This window comes from Vidua chalybeata, chromosome 3 (genome assembly GCF_026979565.1).
Source record: "Vidua chalybeata isolate OUT-0048 chromosome 3, bVidCha1 merged haplotype, whole genome shotgun sequence".
NCBI lineage: Eukaryota > Metazoa > Chordata > Aves > Passeriformes > Viduidae > Vidua > Vidua chalybeata.
In genome coordinates, this window is record NC_071532.1 from 112,704,384 (window position 1) to 112,720,026 (window position 15,643).

The 15,643-nt window shown below is 58.5% G+C and overlaps 1 protein-coding gene across 1 annotated transcript in view; it reads left to right on the plus strand.

Annotated features, from left to right (window-relative positions):
• The window catches only part of OTOF (otoferlin), a 218,906-nt gene that overhangs the window by 123,882 nt on the left and 79,381 nt on the right, over window positions 1-15,643 (plus strand). The window lies entirely within an intron of this gene.

The window sequence follows — 15,643 nt, forward strand, 5'->3', positions numbered from 1 at the left end:
CCTAAATCCCCCTGCCCCATTCCCTAAATCCCCCTGCCCCATCCCCTGCCCCACGCCCTGTCCCTCCTGGAGGCCTCATTCCCTAAATCCCACCCTTCCAGCCCCATTCCCAAAGATCCTTCCCTGCCCTGCCAGCCCCCCGGCCCGTTCCCAGCCCGCTCCCGCAGCTGTCCCGCTAATCCCGGCCATCCATCGCTCCGACAGCCGGGATCCGCTCCGGGCCCGGGGCCAGCCCTGCACCTGCTCCGGGGCCGGATCCAGCCCCGCTCCTCCGGCCCTAAAAAGGCCAGGATCGGCCGCGTTCCTGCGGGACGTGTCATCCTCCCTCCCTGGGGACACGATCCCTGCTCCCGGCCCATCCCGGAGCGGGATCCCGGCTCAGCCTGGCCCCGCTGCGCTCCCGGGACGCCCCTGGGAGCCGGCAGGGATTGGGGGGCAGGAGGTGGGAAAGGAGCCGGGATTCCTGGGTTTATTCCCGGCTGGGATGTGCCCTCCTCTCCTGCACGATTCCTCGCCACCCGCCGGTCCCAGAGGGATTTGGGGGTCACCCCCGCGCCGGTTTCCCGGGGTTTTCCCTCTTCTGCCGTTCCCGACCTTCCCCCCATCCTCAGACGTGCCGGAGCTCAGGCAGCTCCTGCTAAAACCGGGAACGGGGGGGGGGGGGGGATCGGGGGATTGACGGACGCTCGGAGAGCTCATAAACTCCCTTCCCTCGGGAAAGAGCGCTAAAAATAGCTCCGGGAGGCCGGGGAGGGATGGAGAGGCTGCAGAGGGCTGGAGAGGGCAGGAGCAGGCAGGAAAATGAGGCAGGAAAATGAGGCAGGAAAAGGCGGGGGGGGGGTGCTCAGGGAGGTTTTGGGAAAGGCAGCCGTGGGCACGGCTGGAGGCTCCATCCCAAAATCCATCCCAAAGAGCTGGAATGGGGAGATTTGGGAATTGCGGGGAAGGGGATGGCGGAGGGCGGGGTGAGGGCTCGGGATGTGAGAGTGGATGGAGCGCGAGGAGCGGGGAGAGAGGGACAGGGAGAGAGGGACACGGAGAGAGGGACACGGGAGAGAGGGACACAGGGAGAGAGGGACACAGGGAGAGAGGGACAGGGAGAGAGGGACACGGGGAGAGAGGGACACGGGGAGAGGGACACGAGGGACAGGGAGAGAGGGACAGGGAGAGAGGGACAGGGAGAGAGGGACACGGGGAGAGAGGGACACGGGAGAGAGGGACACGGGAGAGAGGGACACGGGGAGAGAGGGACAGGGAGAGAGGGACAGGGAGAGAGGGACACGGGAGAGAGGGACACAGGGAGAGAGGGACACAGGGAGAGAGGGACACAGGGAGAGAGGGACACGGGGAGAGAGGGACACAGGGAGAGAGGGACACGGGAGAGAGGGACACAGGGAGAGAGGGACACAGGGAGAGAGGGACACAGGGAGAGAGGGACACGGGAGAGAGGGACACGAGGGAGAGAGGGACAGGGAGAGAGGGACAGGGAGAGAGGGACACAGGGACACGGAGAGAGGGACACGGGGAGAGAGGGACACGGGGAGAGAGGGACACGGAGAGAGGGACACGAGGGACAGGGAGAGAGGGACAGGGAGAGAGGGACAGGGAGAGAGGGACACGGGGAGAGAGGGACACGGGAGAGAGGGACACGAGGGACAGGGAGAGAGGGACAGGGAGAGAGGGACAGGGAGAGAGGGACACGGGGAGAGAGGGACAGGGAGAGAGGGACCGGGAGAGAGGGACAGGGAGAGAGGGACACAGGGACACGGAGAGAGGGACACGGGGAGAGAGGGACACAGGGAGAGAGGGACAGGGAGAGAGGGACAGGGAGAGAGGGACACGGGGAGAGAGGGACACGGAGAGAGGGACAGGGAGAGAGGGACAGGGAGAGAGGGACACGGGGAGAGAGGGACACGGAGAGAGGGACAGGGAGAGAGGGACAGGGAGAGAGGGACACGGGGAGAGAGGGACACGGAGAGAGGGACAGGGAGAGAGGGACACGAGGGACAGGGAGAGAGGGACACGAGGGAGAGAGGGACAGGGAGAGAGGGACACGAGGGACAGGGAGAGAGGGACACGAGGGAGAGAGGGACACGGGAGAGAGGGACACGAGGGACACGGGAGAGAGGGACACGGGGAGAGAGGGACACGGGGAGAGAGGGACACGGAGAGAGAGGGACACGGAGAGAGGGACACGGGGAGAGAGGGACACGAGGGAGAGAGGGACACGGAGAGAGAGGGACACGGAGAGAGGGACACGGAGAGAGAGGGACACGGGAGAGAGGGACACGGGGAGAGAGGGACAGGGAGAGAGGGACACGGGGAGAGAGGGACAGGGAGAGAGAGGGACACGGGGAGAGAGGGACACGGGGAGAGAGGGACACGGAGAGAGGGACAGGGAGAGAGGGACACGAGGGACAGGGAGAGAGGGACACGAGGGAGAGAGGGACACGGGAGAGAGGGACACGAGGGAGAGAGGGACACAGGGAGAGAGGGACACGGAGAGAGGGACACGGGAGAGAGGGACACGAGGGACACGGGAGAGAGGGACACGGGGAGAGAGGGACACGGAGAGAGGGACATGAGGAGCAGGGCAGGGACACAGGGATGGGACACGAGGAGCAGGGAATGACAAGAGGAGCAGGGAGAGATGGACCAGAGGAATAGGGAAGGGACACAGGGAATGGCAAGAGGAACAGGGAATGACACGTGGAACAGGGCAGGGACACAGGGAAGGGACACGATGAACCGGGAAGGGTCACAAGGAACAGGGAATGACAAGAGGAACAGGGAAGGGGCACGAGGAGTGAGAAGGACATGAGGAACGGGGAGAGAGGGAGACAGGGAAGAGGGAAGGGACGGAAGGAACAGGGAGAGACGGACACGAGGAGCAGGGAGGGGGCACACAGAGCAGGGATGGATGAGGTGATGCTGCCAGGTGATGCTCAGGTGGTGCTCAGGTGGTGCTCAGGTGGTGCTCAGGTGTTGCTCAGGTGATGCTGCCAGGTGATGCTTTCAGGCAATGCTCAGGTGATGCTCCAGTGATGCTCAGGTAGTTCTCAGGTGTTGCTCAGGTGATGCTGACAGGTGATGCTTTCAGGCAATGCTCAGGTGATGCTCTGGTGTTGCTCAGGTGGTTCCCTCAGGTGATGCTCAGGGGATGCTCAGGGGATGATTTCAGGTGTTGCTCTGCAGCGATGTCCAGATGACGCTCCCAGGTGATTCTCCCCAGGTGTTTCTCAGGTGATGTTCCAGTGATGCTCAGGTGATGCTCAGGTGATGTTCCAGTGCTGCTCAGGTGATGTTCCAGTGATGCTCAGGTGATGTTCCAGTGATGCTCAGGTCCTGCTCAGGTGATGTTCCAGTGATGCTCAGGTGATGTTCCAGTGATGCTCAGGTGATGCTCAGGTGATGTTCCAGTGATGCTCAGGTCCTGCTCAGGTGATGTTCCAGTGATGCTCAGGTGATGTTCCAGTGATGCTCAGGTGCTGCTCAGGTGATGTTTTCTGGTGACGCTCTGATGTGGTGGCCCCAGGTGAAGCTCAGGGGATGCTCGCAGGTGATGCTTGCTCAGGTGATGTTCCAGTGATGCTCAGGTGACATCTCTGGTGATGCTCCCAGGTGTTCCCCAGGTGATTCCCAGGTGTTGCCCAGGTGTTACCCAGGTGTTCCCCAGGTGTTACCCAGGTGTTGCCCAGGTGTTTCCCAGGTGTTCCCCAGGTGTTCCCCAGGTGTTACCCAGGTGTTACCCAGGTGTTGCCCAGGTGTTTCCCAGGTGTTTCCCAGGTGTTTCCCAGGTGTTTCCCAGGTGTTTCCCAGGTGTTTCCCAGCTGTTCCCCAGGTGTTTCCCAGCTGTTCCCCAGGTGTTTCCCAGCTGTTGCCCAGGTGTTCCTCAGGTGTTTCCCAGGTTATTCCCAGGTGTTTCCCAGGTGTTTCCCAGCTGTTTCCCAGGTGTTTCCCAGCTGTTTCCCAGGTGTTTCCCAGCTGTTGCCCAGGTGTTTCCCAGCTGTTCCCCAGGTGTTTCCCAGCTGTTGCCCAGGTGTTTCCCAGGTGTTTCCCAGGTTATTCCCAGGTGTTTCCCAGGTGTTTCCCAGCTGTTTCCCAGGTGTTTCCCAGGTTATTCCCAGGTGTTTCCCAGGTGTTTCCCAGCTGTTTCCCAGGTGTTTCCCAGCTGTTGCCCAGGTGTTCCCCAGGTGTTTCCCAGGTGATTCCCAGGTGATTCCCAGGTGATTCCCAGCTGTTTCCCAGGTGCTGCTCTGTGATGCTCTGGTGATGATTTTTGGTGATGCTCAGGTGTTGCTCTCCAGACATGATCTCAGGTGCCACTCTCAGGTGTTGCTCACTCTGCCACGATTCCCTCCCATCGATTCCCTCTCCAATGGATTCCCTCTCCATGGATTCCCTCTCCAATGGATTCCCTCCCATCGATTCCCTCTCCATGGATTCCCCCTCCATGGATTCCCTCTCCAGTGGATTCCCTCTCCATGGATTCCCTCTCCATTCCCTCCCATGGATTCCCTCCCCATGGATTCCCTCCCATCGATTCCCTCTCCAATGGATTCCCTCCCATCGATTCCCTCTCCATGGATTCCCTCCCATCGATTCCCTCTCCAATGGATTCCCTCTCCATGGATTCCCTCTCCATGGATTCCCTCCCATCGATTCTCTTTCCATGGATTCCCTCTCCATGGACTCTCTCTCCAATGGATTCCATCCAATAGATTCCCTCTCCAATGGATTCCCTCCCATCGATTCCCTCTCCATGGATTCCCTCTCCAATGGATTCCCTCCCATCGATTCCCTCTCCATGGATTCCCTCTCCAGTGGATTCCCTCTCCATGGATTCCATCACCAATGGATTCCCTCCCATTGATTCCCTTTCCATGGATTCCCGCCCATGGATTCTCTCTCCAATGGATTCTCTCTCCATGGATTCCCTCTCCAATGGATTCCATCCCATGGATTCCCTCCCATGGATTCCCTCTCCAGTGGATTCCCTCTCCATGGATTCGCTCTCCATTCCCTCCCATGGATTCCCTCCCATGGATTCCCTCCCATCGATTCCCTCTCCATGGATTCCATCCCATGGATTCCCTCTCCAGTGGATTCCCTCTCCATGGATTCCATCACCAATGGATTCCCTCCCATTGATTCCCTTTCCATGGATTCCTGCCCATGGATTCCCTCTCCAGTGGATTCCCTCTCCATGGATTCGCTCTCCATTCCCACTCCATGGATTCCCTCCCATCGATTCCCTCCCATCGATTCCCTCTCCAAGGATTCCCTCCCATGGCTTCCCTCTCCATGGATTCCCCCTCCATGGATTCCCTCTCCAGTGGATTCCCTCTCCATGGATTCGCTCTCCATTCCCTCCCCATGGATTCCCTCCTCATGGATTCCCTCTCCAATGGGTTCCCTCTCCAATGGATTCCCTCTCCAATGGATTCCCTCCCATCGATTCCCTCCCCATGGATTCCCTCCTCATGGATTCCCTCTCCAATGGATTTCCTCTCCGTGGATTCCCTCTCCAATGGATTCCCTCCCATGGATTCCCTCCCACAGATTCCCTCTCCATGGATTCCCCCTCCAATGGATTCCCTCTCCATGAATTCCATCCCCGTGTCCCACGCAGAGCGGATCCCACGGCACGGGTCCCATCTCCTCTCCTTGCAGGAGATCCCACGATCCCGGTTTTCCCCTCGCTCCAGCTCCACCCGTGTCCCCCGGAGGACAGCAGTGAGGGGGACTCAGGATTGGGATTAGGGACTCGGGATTGGGATTAGGGACTCAGGATCAGGATTAGGGACTCAGGATTGGGATTAGGGACATGAGATTGGGATTAGGGACATGGGATCAGGATTAGGGACTCGGGATTGGGATTAGGGACTCAGGATCGGGAAGGACACGGGATCAAAATTAGGGACTCAGGATTTGGATTAGGGACTCAGGATCAGGATTAGAGACTCAGGATCAGGATTAGGGACTCAGGATCAGTATTAGGGACTCAGGATTGAGATTAGGGACTCAGGATTGGGATTAGGGACATGGGATTGAAATTAGGGACTCAGGATTGGGATTAGGGATTTGGGATCGGGATTAGAGATTTAGGATCAGGATTAGGGCCTCAGGATTGGTATTAGGGACTCAGGATCAGGATTAGATACTCAGGATTGATATTAGGGACTCAGGATTGGGATTAGGGACTTGGGATCAGGATTAGAAATTTAGGATCAGGATTAGGGCCTCAGGATTGGTATTAGGGACTCAGGATCAGGATTAGATACTCAGGATCAGGATTAGCGACTCAGGATTGGGATTAGGGACTTGGAATCGGGATTAGGGACTCGGGATCGGGATTACAGACAGGATGAGCTCCTCTTGGCATTCCTGGGGGGTCTGGGGACTGGTCTGGGATTGCGGCTGGGATAGGCCTTGGAAAAAGGGCCCAGGAATGCTCCAAGTCCAAGGGAAGAGGTTTGGAGTCTCCTTCCTGTTCCTGCCCGCTCCTGGTTTTCCAGGGAAAGGGAAAGGGAAAAGAGAAAGGGAAAGTAAGAAAAAGAAAGAAAGGGAAAAGGAAAGGTGGAGGGAAAGGAAAAGGAGGAAAAGGAAAAAATGGGAGGAAAAGGAGGAAAAGAAGGAAAAGGAGGAAAATGAGAAAAAAGAGGAAGGGAAAGTAGGAAAGGGAAGGAAAAGGAAGGTAAGAAAAAGAAGGAAAAGTGATCAGAAAGGAATTGGAAAAGGAAAAGGAAAGGAAAAAGTAAAAGGAAAAAAGGAAAGGGAAAAAAGGAAGAGGAAGAAGAGGAAGGGAAAGAAAAATTATATGGAAAGATAAAGGGAAAGGAGGAAAAGGGAAAGGAGGAAAAGGAAAAGGAGAAAAAGGAAGAAAGGGAAAAAGAAAAAAATGAGAAAGAAGAAAGAGAATGGGAAAGTAAGAAAGAGAAAGAGAAGGAAAGGGATTGGAAAGGGAGAGGGAAGAGGATGGAAAAGGAAAAGGAAAAAGAAAAAAAGGAAAAGGAGGAAAGGGACAGGGACAGGAAAAGGGACAGGAAACGGGAGCAGCTGGTCCCTGCCTCCCCTGCCCAAGGCCTGCGCTGGCCCTGCCCGCGGCATCCCGGGATCCATCCGGGAGGGCACGGAGCGGGATAAATCCCGTCTGCAGCGGCGGGGGATTACGGGAGCGCAGCTGCTCCCGGGGCTGGATGCGGATGCAGCCCCCGGATGACGGGAACTGGGGCACCGGGGCAGGGGACAGGGGGGTGACGGGGGGCAGACGGAGCGCTCGGCCCTGGAGGCCTCCGAAATCCCTGATTTCCCCATCTGCGGCGAGTCTGGGGTGGGAATTTTGGGAATTTTCCCAAACCCAGGGATGGGGAAGGTGCCCCCACCCAAGGGCGCACCCAAAGGTCGCCACTGGCACAGCATTCCCAGAGGAGCTGTGGCTGCCCCTGGATCCCTGGGAGTGTCCAAGGAAATGCTGGAGGGAGCTTGGAGCAGCCTGGGACGGTGGAGGGAGTCGGGGTTGGAATGGGATGGGATTTGAGGTCCCTTCCCACCCAAACCACCCCATGATTCCATGATAAAGGACGCTCAGAACCCGTTCAGAGGGATTTTTATAGAAAAGGGAGGAAAAGGGAAGGGAGACCCTTCCTGGAGTCCTGAGAGTCCAAGTGAAGCTCCTCACTCCGAAAACTCTTTCTCGGAGAGGAGCTGGGATTGGGCTGGATCCAGGGCTGGGAGAGCTGGGAATGCGCAGCTGGATCAGGGAAGGATCCAGGGAATCCTCGGAGCCCCTTCCCGATCCCAAAGGGGCTCCAGGAGAGCTGGAATTTGGGGAAGGGCTGGAGGGCCAGGAGCCAGGGAATGGCTTCCAGTGGGAAAGGGAAGCTTGGGATTTTGGGATCTTGGGAAGGAATTCCCGGCTGGGCTGGAATTCCCAGAGAATCCCTGGATCCCTGACAGTGTCCAAGGGTGGATTTGGATCACCCTGGGATCGTGGGAAGTGTCCCTGGGATGGGATTGAAGATCCATGGATCCCATCCAAACCATTCCGGGATTCTGGGATCAAGGACACTCAGGATCCATCCCAAGGGATTTTTATGGAATTTGGGGATGGAAAAGGGAAGGGAGACCCTTCCTGGAGTCCTGGATTCTCAGTGAAGCCCCTGGATCCCAAAATTCCTTCTCAAAGAGGAGTTGGGATGGGGCTGGATCCAATGCCAGGCTGGGAGAGCTGGGAATGTGCAGCTGGATCGGGGAAGGATCCAGGGAATCCTTGGAGCCTTTTCCAGAGGGAAAGGAGAGCTGGAATTTGGGGAAGGGCTGGAGGGCCAGGAGCCAGGGAATGGCTTCCAGTGGGAAAGGGGAGCTTGGGATTTTGGGATCTTGGGAAGGAATTCCCGGCTGGGCTGGAATTCCCAGAGAATCCCTGGCAGTGCCCAAGACCAGGTTGGAGCACCCTGGGACGGTGGGAGGTGTCGAGCTTGGAATGGGACGAGCTCTACGCTCCCCTCCCACCCAACCACTGTGGGATCCCGCAGCCCTCCCCGTGCTTCCCACCGACATTCCCCGCTCCCCATCCCCGCCGGGACCGCGGATCCGACCCCGCTCTCCCTTTCCCCCCCAGGCTACGGGCACGCGGCGCCCAGCACGGACGGCGGGAAGGTTTTCTGCATGCTCTACGCGCTGCTGGGCATCCCCCTGACGCTGGTGATGTTCCAGAGCCTGGGCGAGCGCATCAACACCCTGGTGCGCTCGCTGCTGCGCCGCCTCAAGAAGCGCCTGGGCATGCGGCGGCCGGAGGTGTCCATGGCCAACATGGTGACCATCGGCTTCTTCTCGTGCGTCAGCACGCTCTGCATCGGCGCCGCCGCCTTCTCGCACTACGAGAACTGGAGCTTCTTCCAGGCCTACTACTACTGCTTCATCACGCTGACCACCATCGGCTTCGGCGACTACGTGGCGCTGCAGAAGGACCAGGCGCTGCAGACGCAGCCGCAGTACGTGGCCTTCAGCTTCGTCTACATCCTCACGGGGCTGACGGTCATCGGCGCCTTCCTCAACCTCGTGGTGCTGCGCTTCATGACCATGAACGCCGAGGACGAGCGCCGCGACGCCGAGCAGCGGGCGCTGCTCAGCCGGGCCGCTCGCCCCGGCGCCGCGGCCTCCGTCCCCGAGGCCGCCGCGGTGGCCCCGGCCGAGAGCGGCTTCCGGAACGTCTACGCCGAGGTGCTGCACTTCCAGTCGGTGTGCTCGTGCCTGTGGTACAAGAGCCGCGAGAAGCTGCAGTATTCCATCCCCATGATCATTCCCAGGGATTTGTCCAGCTCGGACACGGGCGTGGAGCGCAGCCACTCCTCGCCCGCCCGCTGTCCCGAGACGCCGGAGCACCGGTGCTTCTGCCGCTCCCGGCGCTCCGCCATCAGCTCCGTGTCCACCGGGCTCCAGAGCCTGGCGGCGTTCCCGGGATTCGCCAAGCGCCGCAGCTCCGTGTAGCCCCCCGAGCCCCCCGGCCCGGATCCCTCCCGGAGCGGGAGGAAGCCGCTCCGGACTCGGGAATGACGCCGGAGCGAGGCCGTCCCTGTTGGCTCCGGAATGGATTTTAATTTAAAAACTCTTGGATTTTAATTTCACAAAAAAAAAAAACAAAAAAAAAAACAAAAAAAAAAAACAAAAAAAAAAAAAAAAAAAAAAAAAAAAAAACAACCACTCCTTGAAAATGTGAAACTTGGGAGAGCGGCGGGATTGAGGGGCACCTCCCACTGTGGGCAGCCGGCCCTGGCCTCTCCACGCTCCGGATCCTCGGGAATTCCCCGGGAAGCGCAGAGGGACGCGACGGCCGCGGAAATCAGGCTAAGAGGGGCTTAGCCGGAGCTTTTCCACATCAGCAGCCGCCCGGAAAAGCAGCCGGGAGTCACGTAGGCTGCTCCAAACCCTGGGATTTGGGGCTGTCTTAACCCGAACTCATAGGGGGGCAGAGCTGGGAGACCTCGGGATTGAACGGGAATCATCCACGGGAGGCCGGCTGATCCCGCAGGATTTCCGTGTCCCCCCGTGCCGAGGGTCTGGGGATGGGATTGATCCCCTCGGGAAGGTGTTTTGGGGACAGATTGGGATATTGTCCCCTGGGATCCCCGTCTCCATCCTCCCCAAGGCTCCAGGGATGGCATTATTTCCCTCAGAGTGTTTTTTTTTAGGGATAATCCAGGGTATTTTCCCTTGGGATCCCCATTTCCATTCTCTCCAAAGCTCTGGGGATAGAGTTGTTCCTCCTGGGAAGGTATTTTGGGGAAAATTTGGGATATTTTCCGATGGGATCCCCATTTCCATCCTCCCCTAAGGCTCCAGAGATGGAATTGCTCCTCCTGGGAAGAGATTTTGGGGAAAATTTGGGATGTTTTCCCATGGGATCCCCATCTCCATCCTCCCCAAGGCTCCAGGGATGGAATTGTTCCCCTCAGGGAGGTTTCTTTGAGATATTTTCCCCTTGGATCCCCATCTCCATCCTCACTGGGACTCTGGGAATGGAATTTTTCCCTCAGGGAGGAATTTTGGGGACAGTTATCCCCCGGGATCCCCGTTCCCACCCTCACCAGGACTCCGGGGATGGAATCTTTCCCTCAGAGAGGCATTTGGGGGAAATTTGGGATATTACAACACTTCTCCGTCCTCTCCTCCACACCCCTTCCCACAACCACCCTCACTCCTGGGATACTCCCGGAATTCCCCGGGATACCCCGGGGGTCACCTCTGTCACCACCACCCCGGCAGGGAAGGAAAGTTTCCCTCTTTTCCCATTCCCGCCGTTCCAGGGTGGGATTTTCCCCCCCCAGCACCCAAAGCCCCCTCTGGGGGACACGGGGGGGACACGGCGGGGACCGTCCTGGAGGCCTGGAGGTGGCACGGGGGGACTTTGGGGATGTTCTGTCACCTTTCCAGAGAGGGGAAATCCATGGATTTCTGATCCTTCCGCTGTCCACTTGTGAGATTCCAGAGGATATTTATGACCAACGGCGCTGCCCGTGGAATTCCAGAAATATCCGTCGGAGAGGAGGCTCGGGGGGCACTTCCTGACGATTCCAGGGAGGAATTTCTGCATCTTCCTCATCCAGGGGCACCCGATTCCCGCCGGGAAGGGTTCCCTGGTTCTCATGCCAAAGCTGATTTGTCCTGCGGGGCTCCATTCCTTGGAGAGAGAAATAAAGGATTGATGGAAGCTCGGGAGTGCCTGGGATCTTCCCGAGGGATGTGGAGAGGGAGGAGGGGCTGGGAAAGGAGGATCCCGATCCCCTGGGACCTTGACTTTGCCTCCAGTAATTCCCTGGGGATCTGGGAAAGGAGGATCCCAATCCCCTGGGACCTTGACTTTGCCTCCAGTAATTCCCTCGGGATCTGGGAAAGGAGGATCCCGATCCCCTGGGTCCTTGACTTTGCCTCCAGTAATTCCCTCGGGATCTGGGAAAGGAGGATCCCAATCCCCTGGGACCTTGACTTTGCCTCCAGTAATTCCCTCGGGATCTGGGAAAGGAGGATCCCGATCCCCTGGGTCCTTGGGAGGTTTTTCCTGGTCAGGTTTATCCCGGGTTTATCCCAGGCAGGTTTATCCTGGTCAGGTTTATCCCGGGTTTATGCCAGGTGGGTTTTTCCTGGTCAGGTTTATCGCGGGTTTATCCCAGGCAGGTTTTTCCTGGTCAGGTTTATCGCGGGTTTATCCCAGGCAGGTTTTTCCTGGTCAGGTTTATCCCGGGTTTATCCCAGGCAGGTTTTTCCTGGTAAGGTTTATCCCGGGTTTATCCCAGGCGGGTTTTTCCTACTCAGGTTTATCCCGGGTTTATCCCAGGCAGGTTTTTCCTGGTCAGGTTTATCCCGGGTTTATCCCAGGCAGGTTTTTCCTGGTAAGGTTTATCCCGGGTTTATCCCAGGCGGGTTTTTCCTACTCAGGTTTATCCCGGGTTTATCCCAGGCAGGTTTTTCCTGGTCAGGTTTATCCCGGGTTTATCCCAGGCAGGTTTTTCCTGGTAAGGTTTATCCCGGGTTTATCCCAGGCGGGTTTTTCCTACTCAGGTTTATCCCGGGTTTATCCCAGGCAGGTTTTTCCTGGTCAGGTTTATCCCGGGTTTATCCCAGGCAGGTTTATCCTGGTCAGGTTTATCCCGGGTTTATCCCAGGCAGGTTTTTCCTGGTCAGGTTTATCCCGGGTTTATCCCAGGCAGGTTTTTCCTGGTCAGGTTTATCCCGGGTTTATCCCAGGCAGGTTTTTCCTGGTCAGGTTTATCCCGGGTTTATCCCAGGCAGGTTTTTCCTGGTAAGGTTTATCCCGGGTTTATCCCAGGCGGGTTTTTCCTACTCAGGTTTATCCCGGGTTTATCCCAGGCAGGTTTTTCCTGGTCAGGTTTATCCCGGGTTTATCCCAGGCGGGTTTTTCCTGGTCAGGTTTATCCCGGGTTTACGCCGGTCAGGTTTATCCAGACAAATTTATCCTGGGCAGGTTTATCCCAGACAGGTTTACCCCAGGTATGTTTATCCCGTGTTTATCTCAGACAGGTGTATCACAGACAGGTTTATCCCGGGTTTATCCCAGACAGATTTATCCTGGGCAGGTTTATCCCAGGTAGATTTATCCCGGGCAGGTTTATCCTGAGTTTATCCCAGGCAGGTTTATCCCGGGTTTATGCCAGACAGGTTTAGTCTGTGCAGGTTTATCCCGGACAGGTTTATCCCGGGTTTATCCCAGCCGGGTTTATCCCAGCCGGGTTTATCCCAGGTAGCTTTATCCCGGGTTTATCCCAGCCGGGTTTATCCCGGCCCGGGTGTACCCCGGGTTTATCCCAGCCGGGTTTATCCCGGACAGGTTTATCCCGGGTTTATCCCAGCCGGGTTTATCCTGAGCAGGTTTATCCCGGACTGGTTTATCCCAGGTTTATCCCAGCCGGGTTTATCCCAGGTAGCTTTATCCCGGGTTTATCCCAGCCGGGTTTATCCCAGCCGGGTTTATCCCAGGTAGCTTTATCCCGGGTTTATCCCAGCCGGGTTTATCCAGGGCCGGGTTTATCCCGGGTTTATCCCAGCCGGGTTTATCCCGGGCCGGGTGTATCCCGGGTTTATCCCAGCCGGGTTTATCCCGAGTTTATCCCAGCCGGGTTTATCCCGGACCGGGTTTATCCCGGGTTTATCCCTGCGGGTCCCGAATCCCGGGAATGGCTCCCGGCGATCCCGGCCCCGCTCCGACAGCGCCACCTGCCGGGCGCGCGGGGACCCGGCGGGGACACGGGAGGGGACACGGAGGGGACAAGGGGGGGACACGGAGGGGACACGCGACAAGGGCGCGGTGGCACCGGGACAGGAATCACCGGGATGGGAATTCCCGGGACGGGGATCGCCGGGATGGGAATCACCAGGACAGAATTCCCAGGACAGAATTGCCAGGGCAGAATTCCCGGGACAGAATTCCCAAAGAGACTCTCGGGACAGAATCCCCAGGACAGAACTCGCAGGACAGAATTCCGGGAAAGAAATCCCGGGACAGAAATCCCCAGGACAGCAATTCCCAGGACAGACTTCCCAGAAAAGAATCCCCGGCACAAAACCCCCGAGACAGAATTCCCGGGACAGGACAGAATTCCTGGGTCAGAAATCCCGGGACAGAAATCCCGGGACAGAATCCCCAGGACAGAATTCCCGAGACAGAATTCCTGGGACAGAATTCCCAGGACAGAATTCCCAGGACAGAATCCTCAGGACAAAACTTCCAGAGATAATCTCGGGACAGAATCCCCAGGACAGAATCCCGGGATGGAATTCCAGGACAGAATTCCCAGAGATAATCTCGGGACAGAATCCCCAGGACAGAACTCCCAGGACAGAATCCCCGGGGCAGAATTCCAGGACAGAAATCCCAGGACAGAATTCTGGGACAAAATCCCCAGGAGAGAACTCCCAGGACAGAATCCCGGGACAGAATTCCGGAACAGAATCCCCAGGACAGAATCCCCGGGACAGAATTCTGGGATAGAACTCCCAGGACAGAATTCCAGGACACAATTCCGGGACAGAAATCCCGGGACAGAATTCTGGGACAGAATCCCTGGGACAGAATTCCCGGGACAGAAATCCCGGGACAGAATTCCTAGGACAGAATTCCAGGACACAATTCCGGGACAGAAATCCCGGGACAGAATCCTGGGACAGAATTCTGGGACAGAATTCCAGGACACAATCCCGGGACAGAATTCCAGGACACAATCCCCGAGAGCAGCAGCATCGGTGTGAGGGCGTGGTTATGCAAATTAGGGGGCGTGGTCCCACAGATTTCCCCCCCCCCATTGCCTTATGGCCAGATCGGTCAGGGGCGGGGTTTCAAATAAGTGGGCGTGGCCATTGGGGCGTGTCCCCATTTGGCTGACGGGGTGTGGTCGGTGGGCGTGTCCTGGCTGTGGGCGAGGCCCCGCTGTGGGCGTGGCCAGGTACCAGCTGGGCGTGGTCACGCTCCTGCTCCTCACCGGCTCCATCAACGCCCTGGTGGCCAAGTGGGTCCCCCAAAATCCCCCCAAAATCACCCCAAAATCCCCCCAAAATCCTCCCAAAATCCCCCCGACCCCCGTGAGTGGCCCTGGGGACCCCCCCAGGGGTTCGGGGTCACCTCGGGGTCCCCACCCCCGAGGGGGGGGATCCTTTGGGGGGATCCGGCTCCTTTTTGGGGTCGGAGAAGGAATTTGGGCTTCTCCGGCCCGTTCTGGGGTGGAGCCGCCCCCGGATCCCCGCGCGGCTCCTCCCGCACCCCAAAATCCCGGGAATCGCCGTTCCCAACCCGCGGCGATCCCAAAATCCGCCCGGGCAGGGCGGATCTGCCAGGCCGGCTCATCCCGCGGGGATCCCAGCGGATCCCGGCCGATCCCAGCAGATCCCGGCCAATCCCGGCCGATCCCAGTGGTTCCTGACCAATCTGGGCCAATCCCGGCCGATCCCAGCAGATCCCGGCCAATCCCAGTGGATCCCGGCCAATCCTGGCCAATCCCAGCAGATCTCGGCGGATCCCGGCCAATCCCAGCACATCCCGGAGCATCCCGGTCAATCCCAGCTGATCCCGGCAGATCCTGGCCGATCCCAGCTGATCCCAGCTGATCCCGGTGGATCTCAGCCAATCCCAGTGCAACCCAGCAGATCCCAGCCACTCCCAGTGGATCCCAGCTGATCCCAGCCGATCCCAGCCTATCCCAGCCAATCCCAGGCTCCCACTGGAGCCCGGGAGCCCCGGAAGGGGAAACTGAGGCACGGGGGGGGGGCGCGCGGGGCCCACAGGGGGCACGTGAGGTCCCCAAAAAGCCTCTTGGGGCACCCCGGGAATGAGTCAGCCCCGAATCCCCCGGGACTGGCGGAAAACCGGGATGGGAGGGGTCCCGCGGGGGGGGCCGGGACATTCCCGGCCGGATTTGGGGGGGGGCCCGGGGGACACCTGGGGTCTGTGGGATCGGGAAATCGCATCCGAAGGGTCCTGCTTTGGCCGGAGGGTGGTTGGAGCACCCAAAAAAAAGGGGGATTTGCCCCAAATTGGGGCTGGGGCATCCCAGCCTGGGATCCAGCGGTTTTATGGATCTGGTGTCCCTCAGGATGCAGAGTTTTGGGACAGGGGAGTGTCCCAGTCCCGCTG